Genomic DNA, 25142 nt, shown 5'->3' on the forward strand with positions numbered 1-25142 from the left:
AGAAATGTACTTCTGTTATAAACACCAATAACAACACAAAACCATATACACAATTAATAAGAACTTATACTAGTTAAAAATCAATTAAATTTTAAACATTATTAATAACATATATAATATAAAACTGCTATTAATTACTAAAACACTGCACCAGCATCCCATAGTTAGCAAATAAACAGAAACAAAAAATCAGTGAAGGATTGGATCATCACCTCCGGAAAATGACTCTCCAAGCCCACTTCAAAATTGATCCAGCTGTCATATTAATAGGGTCAAATTGCTGAGTCAAAAAGTGACTCAAATACTGATTTGGGACAGAAAATATCTGGATCTGTTGGCAAACATTCTGTCCAGGTAAAGTCAAGGCTTGGCCAGGGCCTTAGGCTTTAAACTGGAAAGATGCCTCTTAACTCATTTCTAAAACAAGGTTCTCAATAGTAGCAGCTATGAGATGCTTACAGCATAGCAAACTGTTCTAAACTCCACAATAATTATATATGACAAAAGGAAATAACAAACTTAACCTTAAAAGAATATCTAAGTTAGGAAACTTAACTTAAAAACATTCAAGCCTAAACATTATAAAACTTGACTATCCTTAATTCTATTAACACTTAATCTATATTAAATGAAAACATAACTTTATCTTATTCTGTTACTACAAAAAGGCAACTAAAAGTTTAATATATACTTTAACTTAACTTTGCTTTATACAGTAAAATTCTCTTGACTAATTATTTTTTAAACCACAAATCTCTTCTGTAGATAACATTAATTGGAAGAAGGTTTTCCTAAAAGCTATAAATCACACCATATTTTAACCTTGGATTCTAAAACCAATTATTGCAAGGCAACTTCTGTTAGTATTCACCTTAAACACTTTTTTTTTTTTTTTTTTCCAAACCTTCAAAGAACCACAATAATTTCTCTTGTAAAACTCTAAAAACTGCAATTGCATAAACTCATAATTACTTAAAACACAAAATTAACTCCAAAAGGGTATACAAAAACACTCCGAAAACCCAATAAATCACGACCGTGCAACAAACCAGGCACCGTCCCAGTGCCCCCTCCCGAGAGAGGGAGCGGGGGGGTCAACCGCCCGCCCCGCTGCTGCTGCAGCTCTGCTCTTATCTTTCTTCACATTCTCCACATACTCTCGCAGCGAGGAAAAACATAGAGAAAGAAAAAAAAAGCCTCACAAAGTTAACAAATGCAGTTTTTCTCTCAATCTCTCTTGTTGTTTGCTGATAGAGGAAAAAGGCATACTTTTGCAAAAGCAGGCGATTTTACACGAAAAGTCTCTCACGGCCAGGTGCTAACAACGGCGACCATTGCGGTTTATCATCTTCTAATTACAAGGATGAATTTTGAACTAAATACCATATAGTTTCAGATTTTTTTGACTAGTTTGTCTCTCTTTGAAGCTGTCTGAGCCACCTGTTTCTGCTCAGTTGTTTCTGTAATTGCTCAGAGTGGCCTTGGAACTTTTCTTGCGCTGCTTTTACCCCCAGGATGCCTTTGTTCTTTGCGCTCACCTCGCTCCCTCATATCTTCCTGGTTCGGGTGGAAACCAGTCTAAATCTGGCTTCTTTTCTTCCAGGGTGGTAAAGATGGAACTTAAATAAGATTGTAGTGCTAAAAGTGACTTCAAAAATGAAGCAAATAGTTCTGGATGTATCACATCCTGCCATAACTGAACAGATTCTGTTCGTTGTTTCAGCCTTCCCTGTGGAACTTTTTTCTCATTATTTTCTTCTCCCTAACTCTCCCTCCCTCTCTCCATGGGCAATATAGATAGGAGAGCTTGCCCAGCAGTGGGAGGTAAAGGCATCTGCCGCTGTGACGCAGGTAGAATTATGGAACTCACATCCTCAGCATATCTCACTTTTCTGTTTTTTAAGGTATTAATTACAATCTGCCAAGTTTGACCGAGAAACACAGTGTCCTTGCTCTTTTCCGTAATTGCTGTTTCCCATATCAGAGCCGATATATCAGTCCGTTCTTGCCCCGCAAGAAGCAGTGAGCACTGCAAATGCTCAAGACAATTAGCCCATATAATGAGCATATCCAGGTCCCTTTCCTGGGCTGCTTCGCCTCGTTTAACGAGGATGCTGAGAAGCAGTTTATTTACTGCCGCAAATTCCACATCCATGCTGACAGCACCCGCAAGAGGGAAGGTTGCGACCCTTCTACACACGCCCTTGCCTCTGGGCCCCCCCCCAGCAGCCCTACTTCCACGTCTAACCGCTCCGCGTCTCACCGCGCTCAGGCTGCCTATTTGGTGCCGATCCAAGCCCTCGACGATTAATGCCCAGATCCACTCCCATGACTCCAGAGTCCTTCTGCCCGCAGGGTGTCTCTGGTCGAAGCGCCAAATATTGAGAAGACCCCCGAGCTGTTCACCACTCTTCACAGAAGTAATCGTGAATGCCACTTTATTTCTATCTTTAGCACACTTTATAGGGTTCTACAGGGTTTGCAGGCAGAACAAGCTACTATTGGCTAACACACACAGTTTACATTTTTTCTCTTACACACAGGGATATTGTTTTGCTTTACTCTCTCTTTTGCATGAAGGTTTCAAGGACTTTAGCCCTTAATATTACGACTTAGTTCAAAGGCTGGTTTGTGCATACAGGCCTTTACTAATATATAAAATATAGCAACAACAAATACATCACAATTTTATGACATTTGGCTTTAAAAATAACTCACAATAATTGCAAATGTTATTAAAAATACTTATTCATAACAGAAATTTGCCTAGTATATGCTTAAATTGGTGAGGATTTTAAAGTGCAGTTTTACTAGAGAAAAAACACAACAACACAGGATTTGGCAAGTTGCCATCAGCTTTTGTAGCAATTTTCAAAAACATCAAGTCTAACTTGTAATTAAAATCCAAAGTCCAAATCAATATATATGCTGTTATACATGTTTTTTTATAACAAAAGGACTCACATTGAAATTACCTTATTAAAATTGTAAAAAAACCAAACAAATGGGTAATATATGGTCACCTGTACTTTGTCTTGTACAGTAAAGTTCTCCTAGCTAATTACTTTTTAAACCACAAATATCTTTTGTAGATAACATTAATTGGAAGGTTGTTTCATTCGTACCTGTTAATCATTCAATATTTTAACATTAAGCTTTAAAATTAATTATTGCAAGGTAACTTATACTTCTGTTAATATTCACCTTAAACACTTTTTAAAAAGGGGCTTTTTGAACTTTCAAAGAATCACAATAATTTCTCTAGCAAAACTCAAAAAAAACCCTGCAACTACATAAATTCATAATTACTTAAAACACAAGATTAACTCCAAAAGGGTATATAAAAACATTAAAAAAAAAAACAATAAATAATGACCTTTTAACAAACTGGATATTATTCCGGTGCTTTTTCGGGGGGGGGGGAGGTGGGTGAACTGCCCGCTCTGCTGCTGCTCTGATGCTGTTATCTTTCTTCAAATCCCCCACATACTCTAGCAGAGGGGAAAAATGGAGAGAAAAAAATGCACAAAGTTAACTTTAACAAATGCAGTTTTTTCTCTCAATATTTTGCTTGTTGTTCACAGATAGAGGAAAAAGGGCACAATTTTACAAAAACAGGCGATGTTACACGAAAAGCCTCTCAGGGCCAGGTGATTACAATGGTGATCATTGTAACTTATCAACTTTTAAGTACAGTGATGAATTTCGAACTATATACCATATAGTTAGCAATTTTTTTAGCTATTCTGTCTCTTTGAAGCTGAGCCACCTGTTTCTGTTCAACTGTTTCTGTAATTGCTGATATTTGTCCAGCGTGGCCTTGGACCTTCTTCTGCACTGCCTCTGCCATGGGGGTGCTTTTGTTCTCTGCACACGCTCCAATGTTCCCCCATGCCCCCCTGGGTTGGGTGGAAACCAATCTAGATTAGGCTTCTCTTCAAAGGTAGAGTTACTATTTGCCCCTGTATGTCCACAATCAATTTAAAAACATTGAACATCTCCTTATTTTCTTCTCTCTGGCTCTTCCCCCTTCTCTCCAAGGGTGGCATAGACAGGAATGCTCGCCCAGCAGTGGGAGGTAGAGACGGCTGCTGTGACGCAGGTAGAATTACGGTGCTCGCAGCCTGAGCATATCACGCTTTCCTGTTTTTAAAGGTATTAATTACAATCTGCCAAGTTGGACCGAGAGACAGCGTCCTTGCTTTTCCCTGTAATCATTTTCTTCCAAAACAAATCTCCTATGTCTTTCCATTCTTCCGCTGCAAAAGGCAGCAGCGGGACCTGGGGGAGCCAGCGCTTATTATGTCTAGCCCATAAAATGAGATTTCTAAGGTCCATATCTTTGACTGCTTTGTTTCATTTAACGATAATGTTTAGAAGCAGTTTGTGCTGCCGCAAACCCATCCATTTTTTGCAGCCACGGGCGGGGGGAGGGAAGCTACCCTCCTCCTGGGTGCCAATGTGCACTCGCCCTCGGTCTTTGCCCCATCTCCTCCATCCTCGGTCACCCCCAGCGGCCCAGGTCAGCATCCTCCCACGCCCAGACTCGCCTACCCAGTGCCGATCCATGTCCACGTCTCTCCGCGCACGGGCCTTCCGAATCCCTCTGATCGCAAAGGGTCCCTGATCGGAGCGCCACATATTGAGAAACCGCTCAGACCATTCAGCCAAGTCTTCACAGAAGTATGGCAAACATTGTTTATCTCTAGCACGCTTTTATAGAGTCTGACAGGGTCCGCAGGCTTAGCTATTGGTTAATACATATGGTTTATATTCTTTCCCCAATACACAAGGCTATTGTTTTTCTTTCATTTTCACTGCTTCAGGAGAGTTTCAAGGACACTACCTTTAATATCGTCGCTTATACCAAAGGCTGGCTTGTGCAGACAGGCTTTTACTAAAATATCATGCTTTTACTCTGTTAAAATGTTTTACTACACCCAGGGACTGGCCATTAATGGCTGTGCTTCAGATGATCTCGGGCATGGGTGGGAATAGCCAAAGCCTGCAAAGCCAACACTTGGTACAAATTACAGGACCTGAGGGGCATGTAGCCACAGTTAAACCTTTTGTGTTGTCTGTCCCCCTGGTTCTGTGGGGAGGGATGTGTTGACACAGTGGGGAATTTTCATGCATTCTAATTTTGTATAGGGGTCATTGGGATGCGCAACACCCCCAAACTGAATTGGAAAACCTCAGACCCTTTGTGAGTGGATCAATGGCCCCTGTCATTAGATAAACTGCGTGTGTTACAAGAACTTGCACAGGAACACCTGGAGAAGGGACTAATAGTGCCGCCTAATAGCCCTTGGAATTCCCCTGTGTTTGTAACCAGAAAATGATCTGGGGGGCGGATGCTGTTACATGATTTGCGCAAGATAAATGAAGTAATGGAAGAAATGGGAACCCTCCAACCAGGGGTCCCTTCCTCTTCCATGATCCCCAGAAACTGGCATATGACAGTGATTGATTTGATTGTTTCTTTGATATTCCACTGCATCCAGACGATGCATCAAAATTCAGTTTTCCTGTGCTGAGCATCAATATGCAGGCACCATTAATTCGATATCATTGGGTAGTATTACCCCAAGGAATGCGCAACAGCCCTTCCATCTGCTAGTGGTATGTTGCAAAAATCCTGAGCCCGATTCGGGAATGTATGCCTGATGTTCTATTGTATCACTACACAGATGATATTTTTATCTCTGCAAAAACTGTGGTTCGAATGGATAAAGCCATGCTGGCTGTCAGCCAGGCTGTTACATTAGCACGTCTAACCATTGCTTCTGAGACAAGTGATGAATTTGTCTTTACAAACAAGCTGTGGGTCTGCTGGTAGATAAAACTAGCACTGAGAGATAAAAGAAACAATGGGAAGCATTCCACTGATTGATGAATGGAAAAAAATATATTTGTCTTTATAAACAAACTGTAGGTTTGCTGGTAAATGAAAGAGACAATGGGAAAACACCATAAATTCCATAAGAATTAAAAATTAAGAGGGAGGGTTATACATTAGAGGGGAATCTTAGGTATCAGGCATTCCAGGAAGTCTGTACCTCTCAAGTACCTCAGTCAATGGGGAAAGAGAGAGGGACATGCAGCTGGGAAATTTGGATAAAAAGGCGGCTGAGTCCTCAAAAAATTTGAGAGACCCCAGGGGATTGCCCCATGGCCTCTCCCTTTATTCAAATAAAGTAGAAGGACTCCTCTGTCCTCTTTTTGGACTTAAACCTCTGGCGTTTGTGGATTAATTTTCCTGACAAATGGGGGCTCTTGTCCAGGATATTTCCACCGTCGGGGCCGGCTGGCAGTGAGAGGAGCTGAAGGCGTGCCTCACCCAGTTTCGGTGATCAGCTCACCTTGGTGGCGGCCAGCACTGGGCAATCAATTGGGTTCCTGAGACTGTCCAGGAGACAGACGAGTTGCGGACCAGGGGGGTCCATGAAGAGTCCACAGGAAAGGACCACTGAAAATCTCACTGGTGAGTAAAATGGGATCTTCTGGAAGCAAACCTGGGAGGGCAACCATGAAGGGTAGCACAGGTAAATCTGAGAGGGCACCCATGGAGGGTAGCACAGGTAAAACAAGTCTCCCATGGAGGGTTGCAAGGGTACAGCCAGGAAGGGGCCCCGGCAAAAGGGATGACGATCCCAAAATATCTCCGAAGAATCCCTTGGAAGAATGTTGAGTTGGTTTACACATTATCCCAGAGGTAATTACGGATATAGATGCCCAAAGGGGGCAATAAGAGAAAATCAAGAAGGGGTCTTGACACTCCACACCGGGGGGGGGGCAATAAGGGGAGTGAAGAAGGAGTCTTGACAACAGGGGATGGACGGATCGTGTTGTTGTGTTGGAACAGAATTGGTGGAAGGGGAGTGTGGAGAGATATGGTTGAGGCAAAGAGCAGCAGGACCAGGCATGGAGGTACGGAACCAGGAGCATGGGCTGGGGGCCTGAGGGGCTGCTGGGACTCAGCGCTGAGCAGTGCCTGACCCCGCCAGCTCCAGGCAGGGACGGCAGTGGCCCCTGTCCCCATGAGGCTGTGGAATGCCGTGGACACCTGTGGTGCTTCTGGCCGTGTCCACTGGGAGCACTGGAGCGGAGAGGAACTGTTTGGACAATGCAACAAGACAAGGACTGGCTCTTGTATATGGCATGTAGTAAATAGAGTGAGCACAAGGAGGGAAGGAGAAGGTGATGGCAGAATTTTTACGGCCCAAGAGGGAAAAACCGCAGGGCCCAAGGGATCCCCCAGGTCAAAAGGGATGGGGTCCGCCACAAGGAAGTGGCAGAGGCATTCCCTCCCCAGCAGGGGAGACTCAACCCAAACAGCGGTTGGGGAGGAACCAGTGCGCTATCTGCAGGGCAGAAGGGCACTGGAAAAGGGATTGTCTGCAAAAACAGCTGGACCCTCAGGAGGAGGAAGTCCAGAGGATAATGGAAATGGATTGTTAAGGGTATCAAGGGCTCCCATTGTACCAGGGAGCCACCAACCTGGAGCCTTTGTTAACTTTTAAGGTGAGTCTGGATCGAGAGAAGGTGTGTGTCCTAGTAAACACAGGGGCCTCTCATGTCACCTTAATTTTTATCCCTGAGGGGGGAAAATTGTCAAAAGGATCTTTGATTGTTCAAAGGAGTTGTGAAAATTGTGGTTTCTTCTGTAGGCTTAGAAGTTTGAATGCATCTTTCTCTGAGGGATTTGTGGAAATTGTAGTAAATTAATTTGGGGATGTAATTAATTTGTCTACATGGGGTTTTGTGCCTAGCTGAAAGGCTCCAGTTTGGAGGGAACCACACTCCTCTGCTTTTTGTGTGCTTTGTTGTAAAAAGCCAGAATTGGCAGGTTTCAGTCCTGAAGCCAATTCTGCAACTCCCATCTTGTGGAGAACCTCCTCCACCAGTCTGTGGTCTGTTGTGGAGAACTAGAATTGTCAGGTTCTAATCCTGAGGCCGATTCTGCAACTGCTGCCTTGTGGGGATGGTGTTGTCCCTATGCAGGCCTAGGTAGTTTTCATGCAGCTTCCTCTGTGGGGGCTATAGGAAAACTTTAGGGGGAAATATTTTATAATCTTTCCTTGGTTAATTTGTTAGTCACCTCCCTATGCCTAGGGTGGACTTGATGCAAAAAATTGGGTCAGGGAGCAATTGGTTACTAATAAATGTGATTGGCTTTAGGCAGTGGCATTGCTTGCTGCTGAACTGGATCATGTTTAAAAGGAAAATCACTGGAACAAAAAGAGGGAAAATGGTAAAACAACTGACATGGACAGTCCTCCCTCAGGGATATACAGAGTCACCTGTTTGTTTGGGCAATCTTTGCAGAAAATATTAAGAGAGTTTACTCAATTTTCAGGAGTTAAGTTGTTGCAGTATGTGGATGATTTGCTTTTATCAGAGGAACAGGAGAAGGTGGTTGAAGACGCTACTGTAAAGCTGCTTAATTTTCTTGCTAGAAAAGGACTTAGAGTGTCCGAAAAGAAGACACAGTTGGTAGAGAAAAAGGTCAAATATTTGGGACACATTCTGACTGGAGAGTTATTGTGTATTGATTCAGAAAGTGAAGTGCGGAATAAAAGGAACCCTATAACTCGCAGAGTAGTTATAAAAGCAGGTATGAATTTATTCAGCGCTGAGGTGCATGGGGATATCTCCTCCAAAAGTATGCACACCTTTTTGATTGGGTTTTCCCTTTTTATCCTTTACAGACCAGGTCTACACGATACGCCTAATACATATTAATTTCCTAACCCCGCCTGTCTTCACTTCATATTGCAATTAGCCCCGTGCCCCTTTCAGTCCTTTGGTTGCTTTTTTTTTTTTTTTTTTTTGGGACTTTAAATCCGTTTCTTCCAGCTTAGGGTCCGAGGAATCTCCTTTATCCTGTGGTGCCTTTGTCTTTGCATCTTGTTTGTGTATTCCAGCTCCTTATCTCATCTTGCAGTCTGACTCTTTTTCCTGTTCTTGTGGATTAGGGTGTCAGGGTCTGGTTTTTGTCAGACACCCCTTTTAGTTAAGCTTTTTTTTTTTTAATTCTTAATTTCTTTGTTTCAAAAGAATACAAAGGATATTACAAGTACCATTACCCCAGACAAAAAGGGGTTACGACATTTTTTAGTGTTAGTGGGGTACTGCAGAGTATGAATTGAAGATTTTTCTGTTTTAGCCAGACCTTTATATGACTTTTTAACCCAAGACAGTCTTAATGTTGTGGTATGGACACCCGAAGGGAAGCAAAGCTTTAGAAAATGAAAAGACAAATTAGTTAATGCCCCAGTCTTAGCTCTTCCAGATACAGAAAAGGAATTTGAACTATATGTGGATGTGAAACAGGGTCATACTAAAGGAATTTTGGTGCAAGAGCATGGGGGAGCACAGAGGCCTATTTTTCTAAGCTGTTAGACCTGATGGCCAGACGCTGGCCCCATTGTCTGCAGAACTGTGCAGCCACAGCTCTGATGGTGGCTGAGGCCCAAAAGCTGACAAGGGAAGGGTTTCTGATTGTTAAAGTTTCACATCACATTAAAGCTTTAACTGAGAAAACCTCTAAGTGGATGACCAGTGCTAGGTTATTACAGTATGAATTTCATTTACTGGAACAGGTGGATGTAGAATTTAAAAGTGGGAAAGGGTTTAACCCAGCCTCCAGTTTGAACAGCCCTGAAGTGGGGGGCCAGTAAGAAACCCATGACTGCATTCATGTGATAGATCTCCAGACTCCGGAGAGGGAATATTTACAAGACACTCCCTGGCCTGAGGGAGAAAATGTGTTTATTGATGGGTCTTCAAGAGTTGTAGAAGGGAAATTATTTACAAGATACTCTATCATGAATGGAAAGCAATTAAAGGAAGGGGGGAGGTTACTGCCCACCTGTTCAGCTCAGACAGTGGAACTGTATGTGCTTGTGAGAGCCTGTGAATTATACCGAGACAAGACAGTAAATGTTTTTACTGATTCTAAATATGCATATGGGGTGATACATGCATTTGGGAAACTATGGGAAGAAAAAGGTTTATTAACCTGCAGGGGAAAAACGTTGGCTTATGAGAACTTAATCTCCTGCCTATTGGAGGTGGTGAACTTACCAAAAAGGGTGGCGATAATACACATCAAAGGGCACCAGGCAGGGTGCTTGGAGGAGGCAATAGGAAACCGACTGGCTGATGAAGAAGATCAGAAAGCTGCATTGTTGCCAGAAATCTCTAAGATCCTCCCCTTGCTCCTAGTAACTGCACTGCTGCCAGAGAAACTGTCTTTTCCACCAGAGGAACTTGAGATAATTAAAAAGAGTGGGGCAAAGGATAAGTGGGGATAATTGGTTTACAAGGGATGCTAACCAGTAAATACCAAAAGCTCTGGCCTTACAGTTGTTAAAACAACTTCATGAAGGAAGTCGTTTGGGCTCCTGAGGACTGGCAGGAGCCTTCCTCAAAATGTATGCTGCTGTGGGTCTTTTTACTCTAGCAAAGCGAGTTTATGAAAGTTGTTTGATTTCTGCTAAAACCAGTAACAGAGTGTAAAAAACGAGATTCACTTAATAAATTATAAAAAGTTTAATATAAATGAAAAGACAATTAGGAGACAAAAGAAATAAAGCAAAGGGTTAAAACGGCCGGGTACCATGGCGGGTTGCCAGGAACACACCTGGTATCTTGGGAACACCCTTTTTATCCCCTCCTGCTGTGAGGGTTTAATGCATACTCAAAGCATGTCCCCTCCCTGGTTCTGCCTTCTTAGAACATGCTCTGTATGGGTTGTTTTTTTTTCTGCTGGTCATCATTATTCTTGCTGACCAACATTATTTTGAGTCTGGTTTCCTTTCTTCTGCAAATAGTCAGTGTTGATAACAGTCCGGGCCTCTCATCCTTCCTTTGAGGGCAGCTGGGCTTCATATCTTTCCCCTGCTGCCAACGGCCTGGTCCTGGCTTCTGATAACAGTTTGGTCTCCATTTCCTGCTGGTGATAACAGCTTGGTTTCCGCTGTCCTGATGGAAACAGCTTGGTCCTCCCATTGTCCTGCCTGTTGGAGTTATCTTGCCTTGTCCGGATGAAGCATATCCCTACCATTCAGAATTCATTTCTAAGCCTATAACTTGCTAAGAGAGAGAAGAATATAGCAAAAGCATATAGCATATAACATTTATCATAATACTTGTGAAAAGCCAATATTTACAATATGAATTCGCAACAAGAGTTACAAAGAAACTTGCCAGGGTAGGGAGGCCTTGGGCTGTACGTCCCTTCCAGAGATGCCAGGTGGATTTTACTGAAATGCCCCAAGTGGCAAGATTTAAATATCTTCTGGTAATAGTATGTCAGCTAACAGGGTAGCCAGAAGCATTTCCAGACGTTTCAGTAACTACAGGGTCAGTTATTAAAGTATTTTTGGAACAAATAATTCCAAGATATGGGATTGTGGAAGCAATGGACTCAGATAGGGGAACTCATTTTACAGGAAAAATTCTTAAAGGAGTTATGACTGCTTTAGGAATACAATGGAACCTCCATAACCCCTGGCACCCCCAGAGTTTGGGCTGGGTTGAAAGGATGAATGGGGAAATAAAGAAACACCTTCTGAAGCTGGTGATAGAAACTCAAATGCCGTGAGTATGGCTCTTGTCACTGGCTTTGGCAAGAATAAGGGCCAGACCCAGGGGGGGATACTCAATTATCTCCCTTTGAATTGATGGCTGCAATTCCTTATCCTTGTAATTCTCAGCCTAGTGGGGTTGGGGTAAAGATAAGTGGTGTATATTTGAAACAATATGTGGCCCAGATATTGTCTCCTGTGTAATCTCTTCAACAGGAAGTTCAGCTGGCACAGACCCTGCCTTTGGACTTTGCTGTTCACAAAATCCAACCAGGAGAATAGGTCCTAGTTAAGGAGTGGAAAGAAGCACCAGTGGTGGCTAAGTGGTGTGTATCTTTCCAGGTGTTGCTGACCACAGAAACAGCTGCAAGACAGCTGAACATTAGTGGACCCATCACATTTGGGTCAAGGTCTCTGAGGCCCCAGAGATTTGGACTTCTCAGCTGGAGGAGAAGGGTGGGAAGCTGTGACTGACACTCCACAAGAGTGGACTGGAGCAGTAGCTGGTGCATTGACATCGGGGGAAACCCTGAGTGCCTACCCACAGACTGACTGCTGAAATAGTTTGTGTGGGCATACCTCCTCTTGGATCTCCAGTCACTGGAGGCAAATCCTCGCTGTCATTGTTTTCTTTATGTTAAGCTGTTTCTGTGCCTTCACTCACCACAGGTTGTGTGGAAGAAAACATGAAAATGGAAAAGAGGTTAGGAAATTAAATTACACCATTAGAATGTTTCCCTTAATAATCTTACCTTTATATTGTCAGTTAAGTTGGGGCCCAAAGTGGGAAAATAATTTTTTAACCTTAGGAGAAGAAGTAGCAAAAACCTTTAACCTTAGCAATTGTTGGGTCTGAGAGCCAGGGGGATCTGAAAACTGGCCATGGGTGGCCAGCCCAGTCAAACCTAAATGATGGGTTAGCATCCTGAGTAAAGACCATAACTGAACAAGATTTTGGGATGAGGAAGGAAGTCCATGGCAGCTTCATTCTTTTAAAAGAGGCATTTGTTCTGTAAATAGAACAGGAAGCATATACATGGGAATGGGACATGTTTTCATGGTTACCTGGTGAACTGTAAGTTAAATAAATGCTTTTTGTGCTGTAGCAACTCTAATTTTTTTACCATGCATGATCCCTTGCTTAGTAGAACTTATTCAACATGTGATCAATGGGATGCAGGTAGTAGCCATGCCTACTGATCCTGAGATGGATACAAAAACACAGAAACTGATGTCACTGCAAATAATTTCAAAACAAAAAAAAACCTCAGGAAGAAGAAATTAGGTCAATGATAACTACAGTTTCTAAAGACAATGATTAAAAAAATAAAAGAGGAGGGATTGAGAGGAATGACGGATTTGTCTTTACAAACAAGCTGTGGGTCTGCTGGTAGATAAAACTAGCACTGAGAGATAAAAGAAACAATGGGAAGGAGTCCACTGATTGATGAATGGAAAAAAATATATTTGTCTTTATAAACAAACTGTAGGTTTGCTGATAAATTTAATTGGATATTGAAAGATGAAAGAGACAATGGGAAAACACCATTAATTCCATAAGAATTAAAAATTAAGAGGGAGGGTTATACATTAGAGGGGAATCTTAGGTATCAGGCATTCCAGGAAGTCTGTACCTCTCAAGTACTTCAGTCAATGGGGAAAGAGAGGGACATGCGGCCGGGAAATTTAGATAAAAAGGCAGCTGAGTCCTCCAAAAATTTGAGAGACCCCAAGGGAATTCCCCATTCTTTCACTACCTGGATAAACGTACAGATTACTCCTTTTTCCCAGAAAGACAGAGAAAGAGAGAGACAATCAACATGAAGAAGACATCATAAAACCAGCAAAAAGTGAGGAAAAGAGTTAAGTTTTAAATAGGAAAGAGAGAATAAGAAGATGCTTTACAGCTGAAATATCTTTCTGTTAAAGCTATAGAAATGGATAATAGTAGTTTAAAAAGACTCCTTTAATTCATGACAGAGTATTGGGAGGAATAGAGTATTCAAAGTGTGGACTTTTGAGAAGAAGAGAGAGTACTTGTGATACTGTGAGTTGCTGGAATTGGGTCAAGATTTTGAAGCCTTGAAGGCAAAGAGAAAACTGTTTTCCAGGAAAGCTCACAGAGACAGATGAAGAAGACTTTTGCCTTTGAATGACTTATCCTTAAAATGACATCCCTAAACTCATGGCCCATACACACCTCAGAGTGATGTGAAATGGGAGGAGAAGAACTGATGACAGATTTCCGGGCAGCTGACATCAGAGCAATAGAAAACTATAATAGAAATAGTTTTCTTGTGAGAAACTCCATAGGTTAGCAGAAAGAGACTTCTGTTTCTCTACAAAGACTGATGAAAAAACTGTAGCAAGAATTGAGACTGTTTTTAACGACCAAAGTTCTAAAGTTTTTTTGTCTCTATGTTGTCATGTGTACAAAGAAATGGTCAAGTGGTGAGAGATAAAAGAGTTTTCTGGAAGTTTATTCTAGTGTTCTTATTCTTGTAGTTTGTTAATAAACTGTCTTTATTCTTTTTAAGTTTTAAGCCTGTTTTGCTCTTATTCTAATCCATATCTCACAGCAAGAAATAAGTAATTTTTTAGTTACTGGTTTAAAACCACGACACTATCTTTTCTAGTATATACTGGCTTACCTTCAAGGGAGATCTGTCCATCAGGAATTAAGGCTCCCTCAATTGTTATCTCACCTTTTGCTGCTTCTTTTGCCTCTCTGTCTGCCAGCTCGTTCCTCCAATTCTGAGCTCACCTTCTGGTGTGCCTTAATGTGCATAATTGCTACCTGCTCAGGTAGCTGGACTGCTTCCAGTAGCCGCAATATCTCCTGCGCATGTTTGATGTTTTTCCCTTGTGAGTTTAACAGTCCTCTTTCTTTCCAGATGGCCCCATGTGCATGTACAACCCCAAATGCATATCTCGAGTCTGTATAGATGTTTATTTTCCTTCCCTTTGCAATCTCCAGGGCACGGGTTAGAGCAATGATCTCTGCCTTTTGTGCAGAGGTATCTGTTGGTAAGGGTCCAGATTCTATTACCTCTTTGCAGGTGGTAACTGCATACCCGGCGTGTCGCTTTCCACTGATGATGTAGCTGCTCCCATCAGTGAACCAGGTTTCTGCATCATCCAGCGGGGTGTCTTTCAGGTCTGGGCGGCTGGAGTAGGAAGCTTCGATGGTCTCCAGGCAGTCGTGGTGCACTGGCTCCCCTTGATTCCCACTGAGAAAAGAAGCTGGGTTGATAATGTTAGTTACAACTATCTCTACATCATCTTGTTCTACCATGATGGCTTGGTATTTCAGGAACCTTTGTGGGGAAAGCCAGTGCCCACCCTTTACTTCTAGGACTGCAGACACTGTGTGAGACACCAATACAGTCATTTTCTGGCCCAGGGTGAATTTGTGTGCTTCTTGAATATTCAGCACCACTGCAGCAACAGCTCTAAGGCATCCTGGCCATCCCTTGGCTGTTGCGTCTAGTTGTTTGGAGAAGTAAGCAACTGCTCTTCGGTACGGACCCAAGTCCTGGGCCAGTATTCCCAGGGCAATTCCTTGCTTCTCATGGGAAAACAGGAAGAACGGTTTACTTACATCCGGGAGTCCAAGCACTGGAGCCGACATTAGGGAATTCTTCAGCTGGTGGAAGGCTTGTGTGGCCTCTTTTGTCCACTGGAGTTCTCTGTTCCCGCTTGTAATGAGCGCATACAGAGGTTTCACAAGCAACCCGTAGCTGTGTATCCATAGTCTGCACCATCCTGTCATTCCAAAGAATGTTCGCAGCTCCTTCACTGTTTGAGGTTTTGGGGTTTGGCATATCGCTTCTTTGCGATCTTGCCCTAGAGTCCGCTGTCCAGCACTGATCTCATAACCCAGATAAATTACCTTTGGCTTCACTACCTGGGCCTTTTTCTTTGATACCCTGTATCCCTGAAGTCCCAGAAAGTTTAGCAGGCTTACAGTCCAGGCTATGCATGCCTCTTTTGTCCGGGTGGCAATGAGGATGTCATCCACGTACTGCAATATCTTTCCTTCTTCTGGGGGAGCCTCCCAGGATTCCAGATCCTTGGCAAGTTGCTCTCCAAACAGAATAGGAGAGTTTTCCCTTTTTATCCTTTACAGACTAGGTTTACACAATACGCCTAATACATATTAATTTCCTAACCCCGCCTGTCTTCATATTACAATTAACTCCATGCCCCTTTCAGTCCTTTGGCCACCTTTTGGGACTTCAAATCCGTTTCTTCCAGCTTAGGGTCCGAGGAATCTCCTTTATCCTGTGGTGCCTTTGTCTTTGCATCTTGTTTGTGTATTCCAGCTCCTTATCTCATCTTGCAGTCTGACTCTTTTTCCTGTTCTTGTGGATTAGGGTGTCAGGGTATGGTTTTTGTCAGACACCCCTTTTAGTCAAGCATTTCTTTCTAATTCTTAATTTCTTTGTTTCACTGGGTTCTGTGAAAATGGATTTTTGTGTTAACTTTAAATACACAGGAAAGAATCAGTCTAAAGCTTGGGACGTTTCTCCCTATAACTCTGTGTATAAGAATCAAACCTTTTGGTGCAACTACACTTCTGGCAGTCTTTCTAAATCCAGTAATGCCCCCCTGCAGCTGCCCTCACTCTGGAATGTTTTTGGTTTATGGAGACTGGGCCTGGGCTGCTATCCCTTTGCACATAAAAGAGGGTCCCTGCAGTCTGGGACAACTGACTGTGCTGACACCTAATGCCTCCATGATTTTATAGCCCAAATATCCCTGCAGGATAAGGTGCCGTTTACATACTTTTGATGAATACTGTGATGATAAATTGTCTTTGTGGTCTGAGACTCAGATGAATTGGGCGTCTTTGCTTTTGCCAGGACTGGCTTCAAAAAAAGGCTTTAAGTCAATTAAATAAAATAGCTTGTTGGCTTGCAAAACAGACAAATGCCACCATCTCTGCCTTATCAAACATTAACAGATGTTGACAGTGTAAGACGCTACTTTGCAAAACAGAGCAGCATTAGATTTCTTGCTTCTAGCACAAGGTCATGGATGTGAAGACTGATGGAATGTGCTGCATGAATCTGACAGACAATTCCAAGTCAATTCATAAAAGCAGACAGCAACTAAAGAATAGTGTGTTTAAACTAAGAATAGAATCTGGATCTTGTCTAGATAACCTGTTTAGTGGCTGAGGTTTAACACCCTGGCTAAAAGATTTGTTTAGAATAGGTATGCATGTGTTGATTTTGATAATAATTGTATTAATTTTGACACCTTGTTTACTTCAGTGTATCCAGAGATTAATTAATAAAGCCATTAAAGGAACATTTTTGGTTGAAAAAGAAGAAGGAGATATGGTGAAATCAGAAAGTACCTTGGACTTGATTAGCATAATAGATCTGATAGCCAGGATGCCTTGGCAGGAACAGAGCTTTGAAGATTGCAAGAAGATTGAATCAAACCTGGTGACAGGAAAGAAGATTGAATCAAGCAGAGATGTTGCAAAAATGTATGTTTGTATGTTTGTATGTTTGTATGTTTGTATTTTTGTATTTTTGTATTTTTGTATTTTTGTATTTTTGTATTTTTGTATTTTTGTATTTTTGTATTTTTGTATTTTTGTATTTTTGTATGATGTTTAACCCAATCATTGTAGTAAAAAATTACTAGCTTTCCTACAATGCTATATAAGCTTATGTAGCCCACAGTAAAATCGGATTCTGATCACCGAGTCAGTTATCCCTCTCTTCATAGCCGATAGTCAAGCACTGTCATTCTCAGCTGATCAAATTATCCAATCAGTCATTTAATACAAATCCAGTCTTCTTACAAGATTGACACTGAGATTTAAAAATTTACACTTTTTTGCAATTTCCAAAGATCCCAGGTATAACTCTGTTATCAGTACAATGAAAAGTTTAATAAGTATCTTTAAGTCCATATAGTCATCAACTTCCAGATAAAATAAATGAAATAGCATGGAGGGAAGACTTACAAATTCTTGTGATGAAAGGTTATCCAGATGTTAAATAATGGCTTGAAGCCTCCTGCTGAGTCTTGAAGCCTCAAATGTTTTTTCCCATTGTTACAACCTCATAAAAACCCTACAAATATCATTATTTTTTTCAAAACCAGGTATGTAGGTCTAAAACAAGGGAAAAATTCCCCTTTAAAATTAATTTTGCATTATCACATCAGTACTAATTGTACAATAGGAAGAGGTTATAATAACTAGATCTAAAAACAAAATATCTTTAAAGAAAGAACTCCATTGCAACAAAGGAAGTCAGACAATATTGCTAACTGAATGATCTTATACCATTTTCTATTTGCTGTTGTTATAAATGGAGATGAGAGCTTTTAGATGAGTCTTGCCTTAGGCTCAGATTTCTGGCAGTAGCTCTATTTTTTTAGGTGACCTGCACCCCAAATTGATCTTGCTCACAAGTTCTTAAGAATGGTTGATTAGATCTATTATAAAATGAATTATTTATTGAATAGACACAAGATTAACAGACAGAAGACTTTAAACAGACTACTTGCTACACAGGATACACAAAAGAACTACTACTAGATATTTTACAAATGGTAATATAGTACTGGCATTTGTATTTATGTATTAGATTTTGCATATTATTATTAATCACAAAGATGTTGATATGGTACAATTTATATTTCCTTTTAGCTGCTTTTTTGTATAGTATAATCTGTGAGTTTATTTATGCACCATATAGTTTATATAAATAGTAAATAGTAATTTGGTAAATATATCTTAGGCTGTAGCATAATTTTAAAGTAGAGACTATGTGATGTTAAAATGCTTTTACGTAACTAACTCAGGGAATGGTGTAAGATAATTAGGTAGTTCCTCACATTTGTAGACTATCTGAGTGATAACAGTGATAGAAACCAGAACTTAATTTACTGATTCCTCATTATCAGGGAGTGTAAAAACAACAGGAGGGAACCACAAGAAGAAATAAAATATATTGGTTTAATCTGAAGGATGGCATGAAGACAAGTAGGAGGTTAAAACCAAGCAAAATAACATCTAAACTCAAAAGGTTTGAATATGTATAAACTCTTATGAATATAAGATGGGATGGTGTCCTGGGATGACTTTATAAGGCTTATATCCCCAATTGCCTTGTTTATGTTACATATTAAGTTCTGAACCTTTAAGACTGGCTCTGAGAATGAAGGGGGGGAAGAAGAAGCACACAGCTTTGTGTTCAGAAAGAGCACTCACTCCCCCTCCACAGACAGACAAGAGGACAGAGCTCTCCTTTGCTTTTAGTTAGTTTTTAGCTAGCTGAGGCAGAGTAGTTCCCCAGACTGTTTTTTTTTTTTTAATTTCCCTTTTTTTAAAATCTATTCAAACTGGCTCTAAACTGAAAACCCAAACAAACCCCAGGAGCTAATGCCTGTGGCCCACCGGGGTCTGGGCCTTGGCGCTTTCCAACTCCGGAAGAACTGATAAAGGACTGACCGAGCCAAACTACACCACATGAAAAAACTTTTTCTAAAATCATCTCTGGGAACAGAGGTTTTCTCCTTTTCTCAATTGGGGCAAAGGGTCTTCATCAACTTTCACTTCTCTCTCTCTGTTCAAGCATCTTATGGGATCACAGCTATTGCACCATCTGCTTAGTTTCATCAATCGATACCTTTGCTCAGATCTACACTTTGAAATACTTCATTCCTCCCAAATACTCTTTCATGAATTAAAGGAGTTTTTCAAAACATTATTGTCCATCTCTATGGCCCTACCAAAAGAATATTTCAGCTTATTAAAGCATCTCATCATTCTCCTTCCATCTGGGGCTTGACTCTTTTACTGACCTTGATGTTTCATGTTGTTTCTCTGGGTCGACTACTCTACTTTTCTCCCTCTGGAGAGGGGATTAAGTCTGCAGGTCTCATCTGTGTAGTGAAAGGGTTAAATCTGGCCCAAGCCGCAGCAGGTATTCATGGTGTTGGATTTCAGGTGTCTCTCTTAGCCTAGCTGCCGCTGGAAAGCAGCGGACAGTTTTCGACCTGAAGCCGTCTGTGCGGGCCAAAGGGGGAGGCGAGATGGTATTGGCAAGATGTTAGCAGCCGTGGCCCGGACCAGCCTAGGGCCGGGGGGCCCCCTGGAAAGGGCTTCAGCCACCCCACTGGAATGGGACTGAGAAGGCTTCCTGGGAGGGGCTGCAGCAGAGTCCGGCCCAGCCTGGGGCCAGGGGAAGCCCCTCAGTCTCCATCCCCAACCTGGGAGCTTCTGGAGTCTGGCCCAGGCCCCCCTCCCAGGCTGCACAGACTGCAGGGGAGCGGGGCCAGTTCCACCAGAGCTCTGATACCTTTCTATTGAGAAACCCCCGAGCTGTTCACCAGTCTTCACAGAAGTAATCGTAAATGCCAGTTTATTTCTATCTTTAGCACACTTTTATAGGGTTCTACAGGGTCTGCGAGCAGAACGAGCTACTATTGGCTAACACACACAGTTTACATTTTTTCTCTTACACACAAGGATATTGTTTTACTTTACTCTCTCTTCTGCATGAAGGTTTCAAGGACTTTAGCCCTTAATATCACGACTTAGTTCAAAGGCTGGTTTGTGCATACAGGCCTTTACTAATATATAAAATATAGCAACAATTCCCCGTTTCTCTTTTTGCACAAACCAGGCTTTGGATAAGATAACATACAACTTAGACTGTCATCCCAATTAACATTATAAGTAAAGTCCGTCCCCCTTCTAGCACAAGAGACTTCAACCATCCAGTGATGCCCCAGCTGGCGAACCAACTTCCAATGGGATCACTATCTTCTTTCAGGGCATGTAACCCATCCTGTAGCTGTTGTAGTTGCTCATGGATGGAAGCTGAATGATCAGTAAGATCCAAGCAGCACATGCCTTCAAACTCTCCACAACCATGTCCTTGTGCTAAGAGCAAAAGGTCAATTGCAACTTAATTTCATAGTACTGCGTGATATACACTACTCACATCAGCTGAAAGCTCACTTAACATTGTGGATGTTAAGTTTAATTCTTTCCTAGTCCAGCAAGCGAGCCTTTTTAGGGTGGCTAAACTTTAATTCATTCAGGCTTCGCCTTGACTGTTTGATGTTCTTCATTTTGCTAGCTATATTCAACAATAGATGTAAGCTTGGGTGGAACAAAGTGAGTTTCCCAAGATAACAGGGTCTTCTATGTGGATTAGCAGGAATCTAATTCTATGCTCTATCTCCACAGATTAGGAATATGGAACTAGGTAATCGTGTTGGTAATTGTCTTGTGAGATTGCACCACGAATAAAGGCTTTACTTTCAATGGTAGTAACGAGATCAGCTATAGGGTTGACTGCAATCCAGTGCTGCATTACTTTGTTAGAATGACTTTTTGTCGGGGGTTCAAACATTATCCATCCACCCGAGGTATTGGTGGAACATAACAAATCCAATTCTTCTGAGGGTTGTAACATTAAGAACTTTGGTAATTTTTGCTTGCTAACAGGCTTCAAGTTGTCTTAATGTGAAGCCAGCGGTGCGACTGCACTCTTGCAACATTGCCAACAAGTCTCATTACTAATTAAACCTTTAAATGCCGGAGGATCCCATTCAGGGACTCCTACGAGACAGGTGCGAAAGGATCTCCAGGGGTGGCTAGGCTCAAACACATTGACCTTTGGCCAGTTCAATGTGCCAGAGTGACCCATATGTTCTGTCACTTTTGGATGTTAGTTAGCAGACAGTTGGTCACGACTATACACAACACAATTACCATAAGCATTTTACCATGTAAATGACACCATATTTGCAAACTCACAGCTAGAACTTCAATCGTTAAATGAACTTTCAAGGATGCTTACACTACCTCTTAAAGAGGGAATACTTATACTTTATACTAACATAACAATTACTACACAAGCTAAACACTTAAACTATTATCTAACTACTTTTAACACAGGTGCTCTGGTATATATGTAGCCTAAGCGTGAAAGCAATTTGCTGAAAGGGTAAACACACAACTACAATTTGCTTTATATACAATTAAATGGAGTCTCTACACTTCTTAGATCTTCTACAGAATTTCTCCAGCACGATTCAGTCCTGGAACGTTCACTGCTCCCATGATGTCAGCTGGCAGTTGATCGGTGACTGAGGGCTTTGATGTTCAAGTTGTTCTTCAGATCCTTCTAAATCTTAAAACAAAGGATACCTGAAAAATTGGTAGAGACACAACATCATAATAACAACATAAAATTTCTGTTGGCAACTGTCTATATAGTGTTCAGACACAACTGTGTCCTGACAGGTCCACTTCTGATCCATGTCTGGAGTACCAAGGCTGTGTGATGACATCTTTGTTCACTGGATCTTATGTGTTCAGAGACAGACAGTCTGGTCAGATGGACAGGTGACCTTTTTGAACCTGCCAACAAAACACAGACACTTCTCTCCTTGAAGTTAATGAATTACACTAATTAAATGCTTTTAAGGCATCCATTTCCCCCTTTTTTCTTAAAAAAAAATAAAAATGAGATGTACTTCTGTTCAACATTAACACAAAACCATATACACAATTAATAAGAACTTATACTAGTTAAAAATCAATTAAATCTTAAACATTATTAATAACATATATAATATAAAATTACTATTAATTACTAAAACATTGCACCTGCATCCCATAGTTAGCAAACAAACAGAAACAAAAATCAGTGAAGGATTGGATCATCACCTCCGGAAAATGACTCTCCAAGCCCACTTCAAAATTGATCCAGCTGTCATATTAATAGGGTCAAATTGTTGAGTCAAAAAGTGACTCAAATACTGATTTGGGATAGAAAATATCTGGATCTGTTGGCAAACATTCTGTCCAGGTAAAGTCAAGGCTTGGCCAGGGCCTGGCTTTAAACTGGAAAGATGCCTCTTAACTCATTTCTAAAACAAGGTTCTCAATAGTAGCAGCTATGAGATGCTTACAGCATAGCAAACTGTTCTAAACTCCACAATAATTATATATGACAAAAGGAAATAACAAACTTAACCTTAAAAGAATATCTAAGTTAGGAAACTTAACTTAAAAACAGTCAAGCCTAAACATTATAAAACTTGACTATCCTTAATTCTATTAACACTTAATCTATATTAAATGAAAACATAACTTAATTTTATTCTGTTACTACAAAAAAGCAACTAAAAGTTTAATATATACCTTTTAAACACAATATAACAATAACATAAATTCACTATAAAGATTATAAAGATGTAGCAAACACATCACAATTCTATGTTATCTAGCTTTGAAAATAACCCACAATAACTGCAAATGTTACTAAAAATACTTATTCATAATAGAAATTTGCCCAGTATATGCTTAAATTGGTTAGGATTTTAAAGTGTAGTTTTTCTGAAAAAAAACCACCACAACAACATGGGATTTGGCAAGTTGCCATCCAGCTTTTGTAGCACTTTTCAAAAACATTAAGTCCAATTTTTTAAACTAAAATCTAAAATCCAAATTGGTATATATGCAGTTATATGTGTTTTATAACCAAAAAAAAAAAAATTACATTAAAATTACCTTATTAAAATTGTGGAAAAAACAAGCAAATAGATAATATATACTTTAACTTAACTTTGTTTTATACAGTAAAATTCTCTTGACTAATTATTTTTTAAACCACAAATCTCTTCTGCAGATAACATTAATTGGAAGAAGGTTTTCCTAAAAGCTATAAATCACACCATATTTTAACCTTGGATTCTAAAACCAATTATTGCAAGGCAACTTCTGTTAGTATTCACCTTAAACATTCTTTTTTTTTTTTTTTTTCTTTTCTTTTCTTAACTTTTAAAGAACCACAATAATTTCTCTAGTAAAACTCTAAAAACTGCAATTGCATAAACTCATAATTACTTAAAACACAAAATTAACTCTACAATGGTATATAAAAGCATTTTGAAAACCCAGTAAATCATGACTCTGCAACAAACCAGGCACCATCTCAGTGCCCCCTCCCAAGAGAGGGAGCGGGGGGGGGTGGACTGCCCGCCCCGCCGCTGCTGCAGCTCTGCTCTTATCTTTCTTCACATTCTCCACATACCCTCGCAGCGAGGAAAAACGGAGAGAAAGAAAAAAAAGCCTCACAAAGTTAACTTTAACAAATGCAGTTTTTCTCTCAATCTCTCTTGTTGTTTGCTGATAGAGGAAAAAAGGCATACTTTTGCAAAAGCAGGCGATTTTACACGAAAAGTCTCTCACGGCCAGGTGCTAACAACAGCGATCATGGCAGCTTATCAGCTTCTAATTACAAGGATGAATTTTGAACTAGATACCATACAGTTTGAGATTTTTTGACTAGTTTGTCTCTCTTTGAAGCTGTCTGAGCCACCTGTTTCTGCTCAGTTGTTTCTGTAATTGTTCAGAGTTGCCTTGGAACTTTTCTTGCGCTGCTTCTACCCCCAGGATGCCTTTGTTCTCTGCGCTCACCTCGCTCCCTCATATCTTCCTGGTTCGGGTGGAAACCAGTCTAAATCTGGCTTCTTTTCTTCCAGGGTGGCAAAGATGGAACTTAAATAAGATTGTAGTGCTAAAAGTGACTCCAAAAATGAAGCAAATAGTTCTGGATGTATCACATCCTGCCATAACTGAACAGATTCTGTTCGTTGTTTCAGCGTTCCCTGTGGAACTTTTTTCTCATTATTTTCTTTTCCCTAACTCTCCCTCCCTCTCTCCATGGGCAATATAGATAGGAGAGCTTGCCCAGCAGTGGGAGGTAAAGGCATCTGCCGCTGTGACGCAGGTAGAATTATGGAACTCACATCCTCAGCATATCTCACTTTTCTGTTTTTTAAGGTATTAATTACAATCTGCCAAGTTTGACCGAGAAACACAGTGTCCTTGCTCTTTTCCGTAATTGCTGTTTCCCATATATCAGAGCCGACATATCAGTCCGTTCTTGCCCCGCAAGAAGCAGTGAGCACTGCAAATGCTCAAGACAATTAGCCCATATAATGAGCATATCCAGGTCCCTTTCCTGGGCTGCTTCGCCTCGTTTAACGAGGATGCTGAGAAGCAGTTTATTTACTGCCGCAAATTCCACATCCATGCTGACAGCACCCGCAAGGGGGAAGGTTGCGACCCTTCTACACACGCCCTTGCCTCTGGGCCCCCCCCCAGCAGCCCTACTTCCACGTCTAACCTCTCCGCGTCTCACCGCGCTCAGGCTGCCTATTTGGTGCCGATCCAAGCCCTCGACGATTAATGCCCAGATCCACTCCCATGACTCCAGAGTCCTTCTGCCCGCAGGGTGTCTCTGGTCGAAGCGCCAAATATTGAGAAGACCCCCGAGCTGTTCACCACTCTTCACAGAAGTAATCGTAAATGCCAGTTTATTTCTATCTTTAGCACACTTTATAGGGTTCTACAGGGTCTGCGAGCAGAACGAGCTACTATTGGCTAACACACACAGTTTACATTTTTTCTCTTACACACAAGGATATTGTTTTACTTTACTCTCTCTTCTGCATGAAGGTTTCAAGGACTTTAGCCCTTAATATCACGACTTA

The sequence above is a fragment of the Poecile atricapillus genome, chromosome W (genome assembly GCF_030490865.1).
Source record: "Poecile atricapillus isolate bPoeAtr1 chromosome W, bPoeAtr1.hap1, whole genome shotgun sequence".
NCBI lineage: Eukaryota > Metazoa > Chordata > Aves > Passeriformes > Paridae > Poecile > Poecile atricapillus.